Source organism: Euprymna scolopes, chromosome 21 (assembly GCF_053919585.1).
Source record: "Euprymna scolopes isolate OS-2025 chromosome 21, ASM5391958v1, whole genome shotgun sequence".
Lineage (NCBI taxonomy): Eukaryota > Metazoa > Mollusca > Cephalopoda > Sepiida > Sepiolidae > Euprymna > Euprymna scolopes.
The window spans coordinates 42,516,306-42,522,482 of record NC_136502.1 but is presented as its reverse complement, the minus strand read 5'-3'; the positions used below and the strand labels follow the sequence as shown (position 1 = coordinate 42,522,482).

Here is a 6,177-nt window from a genome sequence, read left to right as displayed (position 1 = left end):
GCTGCAAAACGGCAAATAGATTTAACAAACTGTAATTTCGTTTTTCTTTGTTTTAAATCCTCAAATACCAATAAAATAATCATTTAAGTGTTTAAACACTTATTTTTCACTGGAATATTTTTCTTTAATTTTATTTCAGCATTGTTAAGAAAATCTATTTTAAAAATGAATCTTGTTTCTTTGCGTTCTAATATATTGCAGTTATTTTTTTTTAACATATCGTTATGTTTACAATGTTTGCATCGAAAGAAAATTTAGTAAATAACATTCCCAATAGATCTTGAAATCAAGGAGTAAATAACTGTTAGCGCGGTTGTGTACTAAAAACTACTTGCTGCATTTCTTAACGTTTCTGTAAAACAGCAAATCGTAAGATCTATGTTTTTTTAAAATTATTTTAAATCTTAAAAATGCCAAAAAAATCTAATATATAAAGGGCTATATTCCTGTCTGTCTGTCTATTTGTCAGTCTGTCAGTCTGTCTGTTTGTTTCCATATTTTCAAACTCTATCTCCTCCGAAACTAAAAGTCGCAGAGCGGCGTTAGGGGTCTCAAATGATTGTTTTATTTTTCTTTTTTCTTTTTTTTTTCTTTAAAGGGCCGTTCTTTTATGGAGTTTTAGCCGGGTAAAATTGTTTTTATAGGGTCAAAAATGGATCAAAATTGAAAAAATCGTTAGACATTTTGTACATTCGTCTTATTTTTAATTTTGTACATTCGTTTTATTTTTAATTTGTAATTGGCGTATGTAAGTGTCACGTTGGTACAGTGATAACGGCAACAGCTTTTAATGCTTCGGTTTCGATTCTAGCTGATGGCACCTAAATACTATTTTTTTTCCTTTGGAAATCATGTCTCTATAATAATATATACAAAATCTGGACAAATTATAATATCGTATTTAATCATATTTTACGCTCGGGCATGACCTCCCCCCCCCCGCTAGTAATTATTTAAATGTTTAAACCTACTTTAAATACATTCTTTACTGAGATATTATTTGTTTTATTCTGGTTTCATGTAACAAATAAACTTTATTATTTCATTGACCTAACCGATAATTGCCCCCTAGTGACCACAGATTAAATTGAAGGAAAACGGTTTCATTAAATTCCTTGAAAAAATGAACTATTGTTGAAACCTTTACCTTGAAAAAAAAAATCAAAATGAATATTTGTAATATTAGGTCAATTAAAAAAGCTGTTAGCACAATGATGTTACTAAGAATGAGTTATTTTAAAACTAAAAGAATAAAAATAAGCCTATATAAACGTATAAAAGTTTTTTTTTAAATATCTTCCTAGAGATATTATTTTTTTTTTAATTTGATGCTTGTTTTGGTACAATGAAGAAAATCGATTTTTAAAAATGAATTTCGTTTTTTTACTTTTTTACATATTTTAGTCAAGGGTGTGAGTTTCGTTATAGAAACTTTGATTTAATTTGAGTAAAATGAAATACACATCAAGTGCGCTTGAAAGCCAAATCACAACATAATATTAGGAAAATAAACATAATATTTTACTTGTTTGAAATTTATAACATAAATATATTATGGAGCCAAACTCCATCCTCAGTATGTTCCATTATTTATTCAAATTAAATCAACGTTTCTGTAATGGAACTCACACCCATGACGTTAATCTCGCGTTGCCAACGTAGTTCCAACATTTCAAAATACAACCGCTGAGATACAACTTGCGGCTCTTTACAAACAGACTTCTCTTTCTCCAAATTTACAATATGACAAGAAAGAAGAAGAATAAAAAAAGAAAGAAAATAGCATACTGAGGATGGAGTTTCGCTCCGAAATATATTTATGTTATAAATTTCAAACAAGTAAAATATTTATTTATTTTCCTAATATTACGTTGTGATTTGCCTTTCAAGCGCACTTGCTGTGTATTTTATTTTATATTTTAGTTAGTTCATGGACTTAACTGATAATTGCCCGAAATTGATCTCAAATTGAATCAAAGGAAAATTTCAATGGCGTCTTTAGATTCTGTAAAAAAGAGTTTAATCTTTATTGAAACTGCCTTGAATATTCTATTAATGTAATGTGGTCGTAACACTTTAACCGTATCGCTAAATTTCAACCACTCGGACTCACAAGTTGTCTGGTACTGTCGCAAATGAACAAACAGCAAGAAAAAGAAGGAAAGAAATAAAAATCCGACTCAGTATATTTTTGTAAGTGCAAATGAAATGCGTTATTTCGTGGTTCTTCCAAAATAAGGCATTTAATTATCATTCAAAAGTCCTTTCTCCCACACATGTGTTTTAAAAGGTATAACATGTGCTTTTTAAAAGTCTCTCTCTCCCCGCCACCTCACGCAACCCATAGCCAGCGCTTTATCGCTCTCGTTACACACGTCCATCTTCCCTGTTTAGCACTTTGCTTCAGTTCTTGACCACGTGGTGTGTTTTCATTTTTTCTTTTCTCTCCTTCTTCTCGTGACGTCAGCGCGTGCAGACTTGCCCATTTGCATATGTGCTTTAAATGCGGCTGTTGCTGCTGCTTTTCTCGTTCGTCGACACTCTGTTGCAATAAGGGCGCATTGCTTCGTTACATTAATAAATTGATTTTAATAACACAAAAGTAAACGTTGATTTTTATAAAAACTAGGTGAAGTACCCATCTACGACGGGGTTCTCAAATGTCCATCCTCTACATTTCAACTCAACTGGAAAAAGACAAACTGTGTTTTATTTTGAAATTCATCGTCCAGTGTTTCGAATGTCGGATCAATGTTAGCGGATATCATATTAGCCTTCATTTGAATTACTTGCATTCTTCGGACTACTGTTCTCATTTTGAGTGTTATTTTCACTACGTTTCGGTTGCGTAGTGGATAAAGTCCTAAGTAAAATTCAGCCGTAAGTTACGCTCTTCTAGGGGGGTAAAAGTTCACTTCTCAGTGCGAGTGACACTCCAATTTGAATTGCGAATTACTCAGGATTTCTACCTAGTTATGGCTGACGTAAACGAGAGCATGTTATGGCCGTGGATTAAATAAAGAGTTCTGTTCAAAGTTTCGTGCAGACTCCTGAATACAACAGAAAAATTCACGATTTCAACAAGATATCCCTAAAGGAGATCGGGAAGTTACATCGACCGAAGAGTTTTGAAAAAAAAAAAACAAAAAAAAAAACAAAAAAACAAAAACACTCAAGATGAGAACAGTAGTCTGAAGAATCCAAATAATACGCACAACATTCTCGTATATGTTATGTAGCTTTGCCCCCACAAATCATTTTATTTATTGAATGATCCTACGGTGAAAAGACTTGCATAATATTCCATTCAGAAACCTTTGTCAAATGATGCTATTGATTCAACCATCCAGAGATGGTTTAATACTGCGTTTCAATTCAAGGAATCTTTAGAGTCAATATAAGCCTTGGTACTCTCACCCAGGTGCACAGAAATGAATTGATGTGAGTTTCTATTGACCGAATTAGCACTAAATGAACGTAAGTGTAGACAGATGATAGAGTATGAATAGACTGCGGGGGGTCGATACACCTCTCTCCCACCCCTTTTCCAATATTTCTTTTATTCATATGAACTTCAAGGTAAAATCATTACACCAAAACGAACCTCTTCTCTTTCTTTAGCTAAAAACCCCGAATTCTTTTTTTTTGTTGTTTTTTTTTTTCTTGTTTATATATTTTTGGCAGAATGATCTGCGAAATTCTGCCACCCACATTTAGGGGTGGTAATAAAATATAACCGACCCGCCTTAAATCATTCAACCATCCCCCGTTGCTTGACTACATGATTCTCCCACTTCCAGTATATACACACGGCGCAAACACATTTCTTTTTCATCTAGGGTAACCATACTTTTTTTTTAAGAAGATAAATTGCTATTTCGTTGAAATTTTTAATTACTAGCGCAATCGCATTGGAATTTCACAGTTGCTTTCTTCGATATGTTTACCGTTGAATTCTAATGTTTTACTGCTACGTATGATTGAAAACCTTAACTATTAGTTTTTTATGGGTTGCGATTTTTTCTATGTTATTTTCCTTCTGTAATATAGTTTTCTTTAACATATCCTTATATTATAATAGAAAAATGCGAGCATGTTAAATAATATGGTTAAGCTTAAACACGGAAAAGAAAAGGACAATATATTCTATTAAACTAGCCGATAGCCATTAGTCGCATGCTCTCGTGTAATGAATGAATGCGTGAATGTAGGATTGATATGCAATTCTTAAGGATAAACTAAAATGACCGAAAAATGGGCTGAAATGACTTAAATAAATAAAAAGTAAATGACTTAGAATGACTTTAATGAACTTAAGGATGAATTGAATGACCGTAAGAATGACTTGAATGCTTAAAAAAAAACTGGAATCATTAAAAAAAAAATTGAATGATCTGAAGAATGACTCGAATGGCTTTAAGACTGACTGGTTGGTAAGTGGGAGATCATTTTACATTAAAGAAAAGTGATCCCCCACTTTATATCACAAAGTTACAAACATAAGTACAGCATGTAGTAAGAACAGATACTACACTTTGATCTTGGCCAAAAGGCCAAGATGAGCGGTATTTATTTGCTCCCCCACCGAGCAAATTAGGCACATGCCGATTTTTAATCTGAGGAGTGAAGGGGAAATGGGGACCAGCTCCCCGGGGAGTAGGGGAGCTGGATAGTGACAATTGGTATTGCCCCTACATTGACCAAGGTACAATTGGTGTAGCCCCTACATTGACCAAGGTCTTATATGTGGGGGCGACCGCACATATGGTCTTTGCTTGCAGTATCTGCCGGAACAGATACTACACTTTGAGATATTAAATCCTTTATTCATGTTAAAAATACATTGAAAATCAACAATGAACAAAAAACTTAGGCACATGGCCAACTCAAAAGGGGGGGGGATTGTGGAGGTCGTTGGTCATCCTTGTCAAGCCAGAACTAAACAAAATCAAAAGTTTCTCCCAGCTAGTATCTTCTTTCACCATAATACCGCATTCACCCTCTCATACTGGGGGACGTCCTACTTAACTCCCAATTTTTAAAAAATGTTTTTATCGACGTGTAAAAACAACAAAAAAGATAACAATAAAAATGGTACAATAATTCATTTGTGTCGAGGGCGGGGGGAAGTGATTAGTAGGACCCTCCCAACCCCTTCTAGTTCATAGACTACCCGTTCCACTAGGTTGTAAAAGGAACCTCGCTTCTGCGGGTCAGTCTCTAAGTGGGGATGCCTTCTAGATGGGGGGTGAATGGAGAAAAGAAAATTTTGTGGGTAAGGAATGGGGGTTAGTTTGTATTTCTTTCTCTCCAAGATGGGTAAAATTTAGATATAGATGGGGTGAATGGAGAAAAGAAAATTTTGTGGGTAAGGAATGGGGGTTAGTTTGGATTTCTTTCTCTCCAAGATGGGTAAAATTTAGAGGAGGGGGTGAAAACAAAAATTGCAAGAAGGAGGGGATGGGGATCTTGGAGGCTTCCTAATCGGGGAAGGATAGAACACACACTCAGCTAGCTGAGAGGCTACTTGTTTAATTTTACTTTACGGAACTGCGCGTTCCACACCTAAGCGGGGAACACGTATTCAAATTTGGCTCCTCTTCATACACACAGACTTGCCACATGTATCCATCTTCTGCCAAATGCCGCGCGATGCAGACTTCCTCTATCACATCTGATCTTCACCCGTAGTTGGTGTTTAAAGAAAGCGATCAGATCTGATAAGAAAAAGACCCCCCCGGCAACCCTGCAGACGCGACATCCAAATCACCATTCTCGCCACGGCCAGGATCGTAACGTAGACAATTTGTCTTTCCCGGTCCCACGGCGGCCTCACGTTGTCCACGGCATTGAATACGGTAATTGGGTGAAGATGCTAAGGATCGATGCGAGCCGTCACCTTGCTGACATACGACTAGTACCGACGGAGTTCGCGGCAATCAAAGAAAGCATGATCAGTCGTTTCTACAGCCATTGTCCCACAACGGAGATAATCAGGCGATTCCAAAGACCCGGAACTGCATTGTATGTTGTTGAGTGGAAGTGCATTTCGGGCCAATCGCCAGGTCAGAGAGAACTCCGAATTGTTCAGATGACTCGAACCTGGCGCCCAGCTCTACGTGGAGCAGATCTCACTCTGCTGCTAACCCAAACACGCGCATAGTGGGTCGTCGGCTG

The 6,177-nt window shown here is 36.0% G+C and overlaps 1 pseudogene; it reads right to left on the bottom strand.

Moving 5' to 3' along the window:
- Nucleotides 1-4,409: 4,409 nt before the first annotated feature.
- Nucleotides 4,410-4,567, bottom strand: LOC145243173 (U2 spliceosomal RNA; annotated as a pseudogene).
- Nucleotides 4,568-6,177: the final 1,610 nt, after the last annotated feature.